The sequence below is a fragment of the Musca autumnalis genome, unplaced genomic scaffold (assembly GCF_047663935.1).
Source record: "Musca autumnalis isolate F117 unplaced genomic scaffold, ASM4766393v1 scaffold_1, whole genome shotgun sequence".
Classification (NCBI taxonomy): Eukaryota; Metazoa; Arthropoda; class Insecta; order Diptera; family Muscidae; genus Musca; species Musca autumnalis.
In genome coordinates, this window is record NW_027411644.1 from 291,895,056 (window position 1) to 291,911,806 (window position 16,751).

Below are 16,751 nucleotides of genomic sequence, written 5' to 3' on the forward strand. Positions count from 1 at the left end.
TTTAGTTAGTTTTCGAAAATTTACTTTTTCTTTTCAGTAAGGCTGAGTTCAATCGACTGCTGCATTGGATTGGTTAATCCTACAAAGTCGAGGATGGTTATAGCAAATGTAGAAAAGAGTCTGGTTGCCGTTTATCAACATTTTTTCATAAAAAAAACGATTTTCATATTTTGAGTTTTGAGCAACTTTTTGCCTATGTTTAACCTCTGTGCGTCCAAAAAAAATTAATCAAACTCGTCAGTTCTACTTGTTTTTGTTTTAAATTGATAATCTGAGAGTATACTCGTACATATATTTCGGCTAAATCTACTGAAACTTTTTAAATTCTTTCTGTTGTTGTTGTTCTTTTTGATATAAGATACAGCAGATTCAATACGGAACATCAATTTTACATCGCATTGCATTACAAATTGTCTTAGAGAAAAGAACACATAAGCATATAGGGTCCTAGTATAGGAAAAGTTGAAAAATTTAGCAAATTTTATTAATTTTTAGTGGTATAGGAAATTACCCTCGGAGTCGACTCCGGAGTCGGAGTCGTGACAAAAAACTGGCCTGGAGTCGGAGTCGGAGTCGAAGGAAAAATGGCTCGACTCCGAAACCCTGCGTACATCCGTGCGGTACCTCCGGATTTCTGGTATTTTGAAGGTTATGGCCTTAATATCCCACCGAAATTATTGAAATTTAGCATTTTGTCTTCGTTGGGGGTATAAAACTTGCCACCTAAAATATGTCGGTTTAGGTTCAGGCCTTTATATAGCCCCCATAGAACGATACCTCCCGATTTTCGGTTTTTTATAGGTTTTTGCTGTGGTTATACATTTCCTTATTTTATTGACTCGTCTGAAGAGAATTTTAAACAGAAAAATTGTACATACAAACATGTTTGTACCTATTATTGAAATATTCGTTGCATAAGAAAATATGTAAAATGCATAAATTTTGCATATGCAAACATATGCAAACATTTATGCATTTTGCATAATTTTGCATATGTCATATGTTTCGATTGCAATTTAATCAGAAACCACAGGAAGAACCTGTAGGAATGTATCGACATAGTAAATTTTGGCAGTTCATTTAATTTTTGGGAATCATTTCTTTTCTATAGATATCGCGCCCACAAGTCATTTCAGTTGGTCACCGTATAATTTAGATCTTTACACCCTCAGGCTGTAGCATCGGTAAAATTTTACAAAAGATATTCTGAATGCACTTAAACAAAACAATTGAATTTTTGTCGGGGAGGTACATATCTAAAGTGTAGCTAAATCAAACTAAGTTTGGGCAAAATACTACGAAAGCCTAAATTATCTGATCCTTTCGAGAATTATCGGATTTTGCCCAAACATACTTGGGGCCTAAAATTATTATGTCGATGAGGCACATTCTCATATACATGCACCCTCCTTAGCCTAAAGGCTGAGGGTATAGAGAATCAGTCGGCGTTTCTGAAAGACAAAATTTCTGACTTACAGGCAGTTCAAGAAAAAATCTTAACCGAAGTGATAGATATAATTGTCCTATGAACTGATCTCTAATTTTAAAAAACATTTTTGTGGGTAACAGTAGAAGTTTTGGATATTCCCAGTGTAAATTTTAAGGCGTTTGTATGGTACGTTTCATAAACAGTGGACCTAACCAACTGACAGATTCAATCAAAGTTTTGGGAACTTTAGGGCCATTTTCAAGGTAAATGTGGAGGATAGAATCTACGAAGGTATCTGCAGCAAAAAGCTGGACCTAACTGTCATATCTCGGAGGGAGAATGGTCGATCATATCGCGGGGCCCATATCAGGGGGACATAATGGCTTCTTCTAAAAAATGTACTGTTGTAGTCATGATGACCACAAGAACTACCCGCCCTGGGAAATTCAATACGATCAGAGAAGTGGAACACTACGAGTATTAAAATTTCAACCCAAGCCCAGAAGTTTTCTTAAAGAGTATTTTAGCGCAAATGTGTTGAAATCTTGCAACTTGAAACGTGGCCGCTGTCTACCTTATGAATTCTCCGATTGTTCTTCGTATTTCTTTTTATTGCCCAGCTTTATTGTACTTTAATACTTGTTATTACAACTTCGAGATCGTAGATCATATCTTATTTACAATTAATAATTCAGTGTAATTCTGAATGACTTCATGTTACTCAGCACCATAAGAAATTACACCGAGTCACCGACGTAGCCAGGGGGGGGGGGCCGGGGGGCCCGGGCCCGGGCCCCCCCCCGAAATGATTTTAGTTCCCATAGGATATTAGCTTATGTTACAAATTTTTTAATTTTTGAGTAAAATTTTAAGCTGTTTTAAATTGTTCAAGAAATATGTAAAGTAGTTGGAAGCATTACAGAGAATTATTTAACTACATTGGTATACTTATTGTTCAACATATTTGAAAATATAAAAATAATGAACAAGTTAGGCTTTTTGAGTAATTTTATGCATAGTTCTTGTTAAGTTTTAAGGTGTTGTTTAAGCGTTTAATCGGAATTTTAGATTGACGGTGTTACTGAGTTCAGAACAATACGTTTATTTGTATTTATTGAACGTTTGTTTGTAGGTCGAATACTTTAGCTTGGCAACATCCAGAAATAAATTTTTGCGACATTTTGTTTTTGAAATTTTTTATAAAATGTAAAACAATAAAATGTAAAACTGTTGCTTAATCTTTGTGGTTGTAATTGTTTGAATATTTTCTCTAACACGTTTTTATAATGAACTATTTTGAAATTCATAACAATTACAAATTCTTTATTATGTTTGAAATTTGCAATAAAAAACTATGTATATCAACCATTTTTTATGATATAATTTCTGTTCCACCGCAGTGTCGTAAATGTCTATTGGACAAAAGGATTTTTCTGTCGAATTTTTATGTTTTGTTCGACCTTTCGAATGTTAATAAAATCAAGATTATTGAGCTTGAGGTCAATGTTTATATTTTATTAGCTGACCCTGGTGCGCTTCGCTACCCCGAATAAGGTGAAATATATTTTGACAAATTTATTTGTAGGCCAATTTTCGTCAGTCATTGCAACTTTCATTAAAATCGGGTATATAAAGCGTGTTTGGTGCATCAAATACATTAATCGGAGGAAAATATATATGGGACCTATATCCAAATCTGAACCGATTTCAATATAATTTGAAAATTTTATTTCTAGACCCAATTCCGTCACACATTCCAAATGTCATTGATATTGGACATACATAGCGTGTTTAATGCATAAAATACATGAAATCGGCCGAAAATATATATAGGCACTATATCCAAATCTGAACCGATTTAAATTTTAGACAATTTTAGACCGATTTATTTCTAGACAAAAATTCCTGCACACATCCAAAATTGGGAGACATTATCTGTTACCGTTCTATAGATATTTGCATAAAAAATCTAAATTTTTTGGAGGTACCTCCGATTCTGATGCTATATCTCCGGATCAACGCTGAATTTCAGAAATTTTTATAGCCTATGTTACTTTCAGGCCATGTAGTGATATGCGAGTACTCTGAAAATTTCAGGAAGATCAGTTCAGCGGTTTTTGAGTCCATAAACTTGAAACAAACAAACGTACAAACATTTTTCTACTTTATATATATTGACTAGCAAATGCCCGCTACTTCGTATGCGAAAAGGAAACGAAATATATATAAACAATATTTAATACGGGAATGGTGAATACTGGAGATTCTGTTGTACTAAGACCTGTTTTTATTACCAATATTTTTTCGATTGTAGTCAGAATTTAAAAAAAAAATTGCTGTATCGCATCCGTACACAGCTACCATATTTTTTATTTCGAATTTCCAAAACTACGTATCATATTGCAAATTTCAGATTTGACTCCTGGTTTTACCCCTTCACTAACACAGCATTCTCTTCCAGTTCGAATTTCCAAACACTAAACTTTATCTCACCCCTTCACAACAAAAATTACGCACATTCACAATTCAAGGTTCTAGCTTTAGCGGTTTCGCCCAGAACCCGAATAGGTCCGTTAAATTTTCGGCCACGTTTTCGTATATCCCCATATAACGGTACTTCTCGACTTAGTGTATTTTTAAAGAAGAATAAATGTATATTGTCAAATTTTCTTTAAATTTGGACCTTGAATACTCAGAGGATATAGAAGTTTAATTTGAAGAATCTCCACTTCAATCCACGTTTATTAGAAGAGATATTTTGAAGATTTAGAGTATTTTGAAGATCTTCTGCACATTTTCCAACCGAAATTCGGAATTTGTGGCATGAAAGGTTAGAAAACTTCTTTACAAAAAATTGTATTTAATGTGCACCGGTATGTCAACAGTATATAAGGGAACATTTTTTGAAGGCATTTCAATTTAGGATTTTTTAATATCAGTACCTTAACCTTAGTACCTTAACTATTTAAAATGGTTTTGGTATCAACATGTTACCCAACTTTTCCTACACATAGGTAAACGTTTCAAAAATTACTTCCTTATATTCAACATATATCCTAACCCCCATTCAGTTTTCCAGTTTCCCTGAAACCCATTTGAGGACTATTTAGTAGTTTTTGTATAAATAAGTACGAATTTCAAAACCTCCTCGCTACCTCCACTCTAAACACCAATTGCTAATCTAATACCGAATTTCAAAATTCCAGTTCTACCCTTTACAAAATCACAAATTGTACAAAATTCTATACCATATAGCAAATACCAAAAGGTACCAAATTATGTACCATTTAGCACTTTTCGTACACGATTTTCCAAAATGTACTTTCATATCTCAGCTCTATCCGTTCACCTAAACCCAAATTATAGCCAATGTAGTTCCATTTAGCACTTTTCCATAAGTACGAATTTCCAAAACTACCTCAATCCTACACTCCAACAATAATCTGTTCACGCAAATACAAATTATAGCGAATTTCGTACCATTTAGTACTACTTCGTGCACAATAGTACGATTCTCCAAAGCTACCTCCATATCTCAATTCTATATTCCAACAGTAATCTTAATTCCAAATTTCAGGATTCCAGCTCTTCAAATCCAAATCATACTAAACTCACTACCATTTAAGACTTTTCGATCTTTGGTACATCTTTCTTACATCAGTGACCCCCATTCCAAATTTCAGGATTCCGGCCCTATTCGTTAACCCATACCCAAATTGTACTATATTTAGTACCATTTAGTATTTTTCGTATAATTTTAATTCGAATTTCCAAAAACCTTTCTTTTTTACTCTCCATCAGTGACCTTCATTCCATATTTCAAGATTCCAGCTCTATCCGTTCACCCAAACCCAAATTGTACTACCATTTATTACTTTTCGTACATTTATAGTTCGAATTCCAAAAACCTTTCATTTTTACTCTTCATCAGTGATCCTCATTCCAAATTTCAGGATTCCAGCTCTATCCGTTCACCCAAATCCAAATTGTACTAAATTTAGTACCATTTAGTACTTTTCGTGCACTTATAGTTCTAATTTCTAAAAACCTTTCTTTCTCAGTGACCCTCATTACAAATTTCAGGATTCCAGCTCAATCCGTTCACCCAAATCCAAAGTGTACTAAATTTAGTACCATTTAGAACTTTTCGTGCACTTATAATTCGAATTTCCAAAAACCTTTCTTTCTTACTCTCCACCAGTGACCCTAATTTAAAGTTTCAGGATTCTAGCTCCATCCGTTCACCCAAATCCAAATTGTACTAAATTTAGTACCTTTCATACCCTTATAGTTCGAATTTCCCTTCATTGTTACTCTTCATCAGTGACCCTCATTCCAAATGTCTGCATTCCAGCTCAATCCGTTCACCCAAATCAAAATTGTACTAAATTTAGTACCATTTAGTACTTTTCGTACCCTTGTAATTCGAATTTCCAAAAACCTTTCATTTTTACTCTTCATCAGTGATCCTCATTCCAAATTTCAGGATTCCAGCTCTATTCGTTCACCCAAACCCAAATTGTACTAAATTTAGTACCATTTAGTACTTTTCGTACCTTTACAGTTCGAATTTACAAAAACCTTTCATTGTTACTCTTCATCAGTGACCCTCATTCCAAATGTCTGTATTCCAGGTTAATACGTTCACCCAAATCAAAATTGTACTAAATTTAGTACCATTTAGTACTTTTCGTACCCTTACAGTTCGAATTTCCAAAAACCTTTCATTATTACTCTTCATCATTGACCCTCATTCCAAATGCCTGTATTCCACGTCTATCGGTTCACACAAATCCAAATTGTACTAAATTTAGTACCATTTAGTACTTTTCGTACCCTTGTAGTTCGAATTTCCAAAAACCCGTTGGTACATCTTTCTAGCTCTCTATCAGTTACCCTCATTCCAAATTTCAGAAGTCTAGCTCTTACCGTTTGCCTAATACAAAGGGTACCATATTTAGTTCCTTTTAGTACTTTTCGTACACTTCTAGGTCGAATTTCCAAAAACCCAGCCTTATCTCACCCCTACACAACAACAGCAACCTACACCCAAAATTTCAAGTTTCTAGCTTCAGCCGTTTCGTCTGGGCGTTGATGAATCAGTCAGTGAATACCTCACCTCACTGCTCTTTTATATATATAGATTTATTACATATTATTTCCAATATTTCAAAATTACAATGAATTTCATCTTCAGAGATTTTTCTGTCGATTACTCTTTGAATAAAACCAGAAGAAAACGTCATAGAAACCCACAGCAATTGTATTTTGGGAAGTACTTTCAATGGATGCACATTTCTAGAAATGTTAGTTTTTCCTGCTTCGGTAAAGGACCTTGTGACGACAAACGAAATCTAAAAACTGATCGGAAACAGGTTCTTCTTCGTCAACATCTCTACAAGTACCACTCGATTTTGCGGACAGGAATATACCCTGAGCCTGTGTGAATTGAAACTTTCATCTGTAGACAGATCGAATAGCGGCTACACAGCCAAAATCCTTAAACCCAAAAACTATGCATTAGGAGCTTTTCAGAAATTTGTAGCCATTTCGGACGTATGAACTTGCAAACAAAATAGGGATTTGTATCATTGATCACAAGTGTTGCGGAGGAGGTATGGAGAAATGGACCGGACCGACATAGTTCATTTTTGGAGTAGATCTTATTTTGGGAGTCATTCCATTTAAAAGATATAGCGCCCACCTGTCATTTCAGTTCGCCACAGTATAATTTTCAACTTTTGACTCTTATGTCAGGAAATATGGACTTGCCCACGAAAAACTTAATACCGCTCTAAACTGCACTTAAACAACTATTTCGATGGTTTGTGAGGGAGGTACCATGGCCCATTTTCGAGCAAAAACTAAGTTTGGAAAAAATATTACTAAATCCAAAGTTTGGACCAAATCTGTTGCTCCGTTCAAGAAAACTCGCGCATACCACATTAGCTAAAATTCTTGAAATTTGGGGGGAAAATACCAGAAGAAGTAGACCGAAAAGCACCATCTTCGAATTTTGTATATACAAGGCTTGCTGCAATATTGCGATAAACAAAGTTTGGACCAACGCAGTATCCGTTTCGAAAGTTGTCGTGTGCACTAGCCACTACACATGATTACCTTAGGTGTTCTTTACAGCTTTCGGGCCATTTCCCCTGGAAGTATAGACTTGCCTCTGAAAAACTTGTACGGTAGTAATAGGAGCCCCTTGTTGCAAAAAAGCAAAGCGTTTCCAGAGAGTTTATTTTATATTTACTTATAACTAATTATTAGCATAAAGGAAGTGAAGCCATGACCATTGAAGTCTTAAGCTTACACAGCTTATCCATAGAGGTCTTAAAATGCACTTCGCTGAAAATTTTTGAAATACTCTGCGGAAGTTTGCCGATAGAGTAGATAGATCAAAATATCACGAAGGCCAAATTATGGACCGAATCGGTTGATCTGTTTGAGAATTATCATGCTCCCCAGGCGGCTACCCAGACGAACGGACATAGCTAAGTCGATTAGATAGATTTCTTCCAAACACCTTTTGGCCCTAAATCCATATCCGATGAGGCACATTTTGGCTAAAGGCTGAGAGTATAAAAAATGTAGATTGGGAAAAATTGTTCTAAAAGAATGTATACATGTATAGACCTTGGATTGGGCGACATAATTTCATTTTAAACGATGTTAAGACTGGATTTCAGAGATTCCCTTGTTCCTGATAAATTTATGAGAAGATCCAGAAAATCTATAAGTGAAGTCCGACGATTGGACGCCAAAATTAGTCTATTGACAGATGTACGATTTGGCGACAGAATTTGTCATTTACATAACCGCTATTAGGTGCTAGAATTTCTTGATGGATAGATTAACTATTGCTCAGCATTAGTTGTCGGCCTTCAGAAATTCTTTGCGATATGTAGACATCGGAATTTTGCATATTTTTGAAAATTGTAATGTTAAGATATTTGAAATTTAAATGTTATGACATTTCTAAGGTTTTCCATTGTATTCGCTTTCTTTTGGCCTTACCGAAGTGATATCACTGAATTTCATAACATTCACTGTAGTTGTGAATTATTTGATAAATGATACGCTCAAAAATATATGGGATTATTAATATATTCATTGTTTTGACCATATATTAACTGTGACATATTGTCAAAAAAGTTCTAAAAGATAAAATTGGCCAAGAAGTCTTGCGCCATATGAACTGAAAAATAGTATTGAAAATTATTTCATCAGTAGAATAAGTCTAAAATAAGGTTTGCATCTTTGCTAAATATGACATTTTCGCTAACATGAACTTTCAAAATTTTGCTCAGGTGGGCCCCCCCGAAATGAAATCCTGACTACGTCCCTGCACCGAGTATTAGCGAAGTTGATTTGTGACAAGGTCCGCAGTCGTAGTTTGCACGACGAAGTCAAAGCGATGGTTCTGCATTTGTTTTGTGCGAAAAGTTCGCTTACAGCGATTTATTTGCTTCCTATCCTTCGTTACTTGTTCGCTTCTTGCGATTCGTTCGTTTCATGCTTCTTCTCTCTCTTCTCGAACCAGGCACAAAACAAAAAAACAATAAAATATTTTTGTAATTTCTTTGCTTGTTATATACACTTTGATAAGACCAAAAATGTGCCTCATCGAAATAAAGGTTGCTCTCGAAGGGAGCAATTGATTTGGTCCAAACTTTGAACATCGTATTATTCCTTCCCGTTACATATCGAGTTCGAAAATGGACTATATTGGTCTACTCCTTCGGGTACCTCCAGCACAAAATTCGGATAAAGTAAATTTTAAGAGCTCCTCTCGGATCGTTCTGAAATTTGTTTTCAGTAGGTGGTCCTTGCGGCTCCCTTAACGACGGTGCAATTTTTTCTTGCGCAAGTCTATACTTCCTGAGATATTGGCCTAAAAGCTCCGAAACCCTGACGGTACCAACCAAAATGGTAATTCTCGCAGGGAGTTTCTGATTGGTGCAGACTTTGCACATCGTATTCTTTCATCCAGTCATGTATAAGGTTGGAATATGGACTGTATCGGACCACACCTTCGGGTACCTCCCTAGGAAAAATGAAGTTTAAGATCTCCTCTCGGCCTCATTTACAACGTTACATTTTTTTCTGGAGTAAGTCAATACTTCCTGAGATAATGGCTCAAAGGCTCCAAAACCCTGTCGGCACATACTAAAATGGCTTTTGTGCAAGATAACTGTAAAACTTTTTCAAAAATTTCTTTCAAACTTATTTAAACGTAATTGAAAATTTCTAGTCCTTTATGAAGAAGTTTGGTTTCTAAAATGTTTGGTATATGTCAATGATTTGGTATGGCCACACACTACGGTGTCTACAGATTTTAAAGCAAACTCGTCATTCAAAATCAATATACTTTATATACGGCATAATTATTGTGTTTGGTTTGGTGTTGTTTTTACAGCCAAGTATCATCATTAGACCCCAAGTATGTTTGGACGAAATGTGTTTCAGACAATTTGGAATTGATTCAGCCGTCTGTCTGTCTGGCTGGAGCGCACGATAACTCTCGAACGGAACAATCGATTCGTTCCAAAATTTGGCTTGGAGACGGGTTATATAGGTCCACTCCTTCCGGTACCTTTCCCACAAAACTTCGGAAATGTTCGGAAAATTTGTGCGCACGATAACTCTTAAAAAGAGTAACCGGTTTGGTCCCTACTTTGCACATCGTGAAATTTCTACCATACTTAGATGAGGTTCCAATATGGACCCAACGGGTACCGTGGACCTTCGGGTACCTCCCACGCAAAAAGTTCAGTTTAGGACCTGCTTTGATTTTTATTTTAGCAACTTCTATTATCTGTTCTCTATACGACAGTACATGTTTCATCACGGGCAAGTCCATACTTCCTGAGAAAATAGCCTGAAAGGTGCCAAAAACCCCTATGACACCGTGTATAGTGGTTGTAGCGCAAGATAACTCTTGAACGGATCTGCCGATTCGGTCCAAAATTTGGCCTTCGTAATATTTTGTCCATACATAGTTTAAGTTCGAAGATAAGCCATATCAGTCCACTCCTTCAGGTACCTCCCCCCCAGAGTTCAAAAATGTTCGGAAAAATTGATTTGGTCCATACTTTTCACATCCCAATATATCTACCAAATATATGTCAGGTTCGAATATGGACTACATTTGTCCACTCCTTCGGATACCTCCCACACAAAATTTTGGATACGTTCACTTTAAGAACTGCTCTGGAATCACTTTGATTTTTGTTGAAGCAGCTTTCATTCGATGCCTCAATTACGACGGTAAAAGTTTTTTCAGGGGCAAGTCCATACTTTTTGAGAAAACAGCCCAAAAAGTGTAAAAACCCTCTATGGCACCATGTAGTGGCTGGAGAGCACGACAACTCACGAACCAAATACTGAGCTGATCCAAACTTTGAATATCTTAGTATTTCTTCGAATATTAGATGAAATTCGAAGGTGGTGCTTGTAGGTCCACTCCTTCCGGTACCTCGCCACAAAAATTCGAAAATATTAGCTAAAATAGTACGCGCGATATCTCATAAACAGAGCAACTCGGTTAAGGTTCTGTTTACAGCGATATCACGTTTTTCGTAGGCAAGTACATTCTTGCTGATATAATGGTCCAAAACCTCTGAATTATATTGTGACCAACTGAAACGACGACTGAAAATAAGACTTTTAGAATATGTCGGTCCATTCATTTAGATACCTTCCCCGCAAAACTTTTTGAGCTTCTAACCAAATCCATATTTTTATCGGTTCATACGCCCAAAATCTTCAAAACCTCTTAAATATATACGTTTTGAGAAAAAAGAGTTTCAATTCACACAGGCTGAGGGTATATCTCTGTCGGCAAAGCCGACTGATCCTTTTTTACTTGTTGTAGTTGGTTGTTTGATTCAATTTTGATCGGTTTACTATCTGCAGACCAAAATCCGAGAAAAAATTATAACGGAATTTTGACATTAACAATTTTGACCTTGAAGATGACTTGGAATGGCTATTATGTGTTTACAATTATTATTCTTTAAGACGAGGGCTACAACTCTGCTTCCATGAGTAAACCAAAATTCTTAGCGGTTTAGAAGATAGGAGCCTGACAAAATGAACCCTTCTGTCATCAAGGCCTCAGGTCATTGGGAGCCCATAAACGCAAAAGTCGAAGTAAGAGGGAAAAACGCCGTTCTTCTTTTTCGTCTTCTATCACGCTGCGGTGCCAGAATATGGTTAATTTTCTACGACTCAAAAAATTACACCCAGTGTCATCCGAATAGCACAAAGCCGTATAACATCTCTCTATTTCTACAATCGAATATTCTTAACCCAAGTATTATCAATCCATCTACACCACCCAGCGGTTTCAACCCGACTACTACAAGCCGAGTATCACCAAGCGCTGCTACGGCTCATACAACATCAATGTCCTTGCCTTGTAAAAATCCACATAATGAATTATCACTTGTATTTTAACGTAAGGTTTTCGGGTTCTAGAGCTGATTCTGCTTGCGACTTAGCATAATGCAGGGAAGACTAGATTCGATCCTCGCCACTGGATCTCATCAGTTCCCTTGTTTCTTGTTTGCGGATATTCTCCACCGAAGTTATTTTTCAATAACTTCACAAAAAAAAAAAGACTTTTTATACCCAAACATCATTCGTCAGCTCGAAGTATAAAGGTGAACAAAGAAAAAACTTCAATGAGAAGTTTTTCTTTGGCAACCTCACACAACCCCGACGAAAGTGTTTGCGAAACAAACCAAACCTTTCCAACTGTTATGTGTCGTTGATTTTCAACGAAGGCATCATAACAAAATGTGTTGTTAGCTAACCAACTATACAAACCGTGCCAGTGTTTCTCAAATAGAACATTGGTGGCGTCGTATTTATTGGGATAGCTGATACCATTAATTTTTTAAAATAGTCTGGCTTAATCCCATTGGCGAACAATACCAAACTTTTTCCACTAATATATTAGTTGTTTTAAAATAATAAAACAACAACAATGGGATTAAGCTAGAATTCGCCAAATACCCACATTTTCATCAAAGGTGCCGTTATAAGGGGGGGGTAAACCGAAACATGGATCTATGTTGACCATTTTTATACCCTCAGCATTTATGCTAACGACGGTATATCGTCACCATTAATGCCCGAAGACGTAACCGACATGAAAATCGAAGTTCGGTTTTTTACGTAATCTGATATATAAAGCTAAAATACATGCTCTGGCAAAATTTCAAGCTTCTGCGTTCAAAAACAACGATCCTATTCAAGGAATTACATTTCGGAAAATGAATTAATATCGCAGATTTTGTTGTAATGGACGATCTCAAAACTAAGCACTTCAGCGGTTTTAGTTTCACTACTTATTCCCCTTCGTATATGATCGATAATATCCCATATACTCGCCTTCATAAGATTAATATTCCATAAAACAGTTTTTAATTTTATAACGTTTTTTGCTTCTCCTGTAAAGTTTTGATTTTGTGGATTACGTCTTCGGGCATTTATGGTGACGATATACACTTTCATACGGGCAAAATGTGTCTCATCGAAATAATGGTTTTAGACCCCAAGTATGTTTGGACGAAATGTGTTTCAGACAATTTGGAGTCGATTGAGCAATGTCCGTCCGTCTGGCTGGCATGATAACTCTCAAAGGGATGAACCGATTCGGTTCAAATTGTGGCTTTCGTAATATTTTGCCCAAACTTAGTTTAAGTTCGAAGATGCGCTATATCGGTCCACTCCTTCCGGTACCTCCCACACAAAAGTTCGATAATGTTCGGAAAATTTGTGCGCACGATAACTCCTGAAGGGAGTAACCGATTTGGTCCATACTTTGCTCATCGTAAAATTTGTACCAGACTTAGATTCAATAGTTTCAATATGGACTCAATCGGTCCACTGCTTCGGGTACCTCCCACACAAAATTTCGGAAAAAGTTCAGTTTAGGACCATCTCTCGAATCGCTTTAATTTTTGTTTTAGCAACTTGTACTCACTGCCCCCATACGACGGTACAAGTTTCATTAGCGGCAAGTTCATACATCCTGAGAAAATAGCATGAAAGTTGCAAAAGACTCCTATGACACCGTGTGAAATGGTTGGAGCGCAAGATAACTCTAGAACGGATCTGCGATTCTGCCCAAAACTTGGCCTTAGTAATATTTTGCCCAAACATAGTTTAAGTTCGAAGATAAGCCATATCGGTCCACTCCTTCATGAACCTCACCGACAAAAGTTCAAAAATGTTCCGAAAAATGGTAACTCTTGAAGGGAGTGGCCGAATTGGTCCATACTTTACACATCCTAATACATCTACCAGATATAGATCAGGTTAAAATATGAACTATATTTGTCCACTCCTTTCGGTACCTCCCACACAAAATTTCGGATAAGTTCACTTTAAGACCTGATATCGAATCACTTTGATTTTTGTTGAAGCAACTGGCATTCGCTGCCTCAATTAGTCCATACTTCTGGAGCAAACAGCCAGAAAAGTGTAAAAACCCCCTATGACACCATTGTAGTGGCTGGAGATCCACTTCCATAATGGTCAATGCCGATCCATTCCTTTCAGTATCTTCTCCGCAAAACTTTTGATCTTTAATCCTAATCAACATTTTTGTCGGTTCAAAGGCCCAACATTTTTAAAACCCCCTAAATACATACGTTTTCTGGGAAAAAATTGTTTCAATGTACACAGGCTGAGGGTGTATCTCAGTCGGCAAAGCCGACTGATACTTTTTTACTTGTTTTGTAAAAGTTTTGTTACTACTAAGAAACTCAAAAGTCGATCAAAACATTTAGCTAAAACCCTCAAAAAGCACGCAAAATAGTGAGCACTTGTGTTTTAACTTAGGTTTAGAGGGTCCTTGAGCAGAATCTGGCTACGATTAAGCCATCTCATCCTTAGATAAAACAGCTCTTTATAACCTGGGAGGCACTTGTTTTCCTTTCTATACTTATCATACATCGATTTGCCCACGAACAATATTATGTCGTTTTAATTAGAACTCTAAACCGAACCTTGAATAGTTCTTAAACTGTATTTGTAAATGGTGAACTTTTGTGAGGGAAGTACTCGAAAATTTGTCGGATATAGACTCAATGCGCTTTTGGAAAAACGAAATATTAATTTGCAAAAGTGTTTATAAGCTCTGTAGTGAAATTTATAATCCTGTATACAAGTCTATACAAAATAATTTCATCCTATGGGAAGCATCCTATAATGAAAAACGCAATAGTTTTACTGAGCCGCGGACAACTTATCGAATCTGGGGAGAGTCTCGAAGTAATTATCTGATCATGGTACAACATTTAGTACTTGTTAAGTGTGCAATCGTGTCCCTCATACCTTATTTCAAAATTCTATGTCGTTCCGATCTTTCAACATCAAGTGTACCCTTCTCTATATTAAAGTACGAATTCTGTAAATACACTGCAGACCAAGAAGGTTTTAACAATTGGTCAATATAAAGTTTTACAGAGTTCGAGTTCATCATAAATAATGTCAACGTACCTAACAATGCCTTGGGGACATAAATTTTTGAAAAAGTCTCAAAAGAAGAACGTTAAACTTTAATTAACAGCTATGTTTAACTATTTATATGCTAATAAATAACAATTGTAGGATAATGTCATAAATGCCAATGCCACCAAAAGTTATTTTAAACACAGACGAAGAAAGCTAAAGCAGGGAGGGACATTTATTGGTCAAATTCCAAAACTTTAATAAATCAATATTTACAAGTCAGATGTCTGTCTCAATATGCTTGCTATTGTCCATTTTTGCACAAAGAATTTCATTATTGAATAAATAATTTCCAATATTTGTTGGCCGTATTTAGGGACAAGCAGGCAGCGTGTCAATAACAAAACATAACAGATGAAGAAGACTACAACTTGTTGAATGTCTCATTTAACTTATTAATGTCTGAAACCTCATGATATTTTGGAAGCCATGATCTCATTAAGTTATTTAAATTATTCAAAGTTAATTGTGGACATTTAATACTGCGAATATATACATATGTATAAATACATTTTGCTTAGCTATAGATAACGACAATTAATATTCTACTTACGTCTTTCGCTATGCAAATTTAGAATACATACCTGGAATAAAATAAAGAAATAATATAAATACCAATATTATTACAAAACTTATGTTCTTTTTTACATTCAAGACAAAGGCATTGAAATATGGAATACCACCAAAAAGCATAATTTGAAACGAAACTCATGTAGTGCCCGTAAAAATCATGTGTTTCGTGTCAACGCAAGTAAACGTGATGCAAGCAATACGAATATGAGCAATTTACGCAAAATCAGTTCAGCCTTTTTGAGTCTATATGGAAATTTCAAACATTTCATTTTAATTAATAGTTGTTAATTGCTCGTACTTGATTGGCATGAAATGGATACCTCGCATAAGTAACACAAAGTCCTCTTTTATTCAATATGCAGCTCTTAATTATAACTGCTCTTGTTAATTACAAACAACTCCTAGGGTTATTTTGTTGGTGAAAAATGAAACTGGCAAATATCATCAGATAGAACAAAAAAAAAAAAAAAAACGCATGCGGTAATATAAAATAATTACAATGCCACAAACTGGACACATACATTTTTGTGCTTTCATTTATGCCCTCCATTTGATATTATCTGGTAGGAGATTTACAGTAATTTACTGGTCGATCAATTGCTATGTTGTTTTTCATTGAAATCTCTTAATATTGTTGACAGTTGAAGCAGAAAACAGGCTCAGATTGAGCATTATTAACACAATATAAAGACATACGCAAGTCCATATATTTGCTCAACCAATTACTGCCGTCTGGGTGTGTGTGTGTTAACAACAAAACCAGATTATTGTCGACTTTTTGATTTTGCTGACACTTTTATGTGATTCTAAGCCAATTGTCTGATAATGTGTCAGTTATCACCGATGTTCGTTATATGTAAGACACTCAGTCATAGCCATATCGCAGTTCATATTAGAGATTTTAATAATACCATTTTACTAGCGTCACTCCTTCAATGTTCATTTTCACTTAAGCTGATTTCAAGTGGATTACTCTGGATTTGTGTGAAAAAAACAGACGCGAGTTTTTTCAACCACCAGTTGTATGTTAGTAGAATACGTCAGAATTGCACTCAAGTCGATAACGATTATCAGTTAGTTGAAGGTTGACAATGGAATTGCAGATTATGCGAAAATTTACCAAATATTTTTGGCAGGAAAAAAACGAAATACATAAAAACGGAATAATTTACAAATGGAAAACTATTGGAGTGTGTATATTTTATTGATTTTTTCATTG

At 35.8% G+C, this 16,751-nt stretch overlaps 1 protein-coding gene across 7 annotated transcripts in view; it reads right to left on the reverse strand.

The window, feature by feature from the left end:
* Window positions 1-16,751, reverse strand: part of Octbeta1R (Octopamine beta1 receptor) — a 544,036-nt gene that overhangs the window by 161,135 nt on the left and 366,150 nt on the right. Inside the window, exon 1 of one of the 7 annotated variants that reach the window (XM_073961619.1) lies at window positions 15,513-15,543. The exons of the other annotated variants lie outside the window; for them this stretch is intronic. The gene's annotated coding sequence lies outside the window, so the exon portion shown is untranslated. Of the gene's footprint in view, window positions 1-15,512; window positions 15,544-16,751 lie in introns of those variants that run through there. 7 annotated transcript variants of the gene reach the window in all.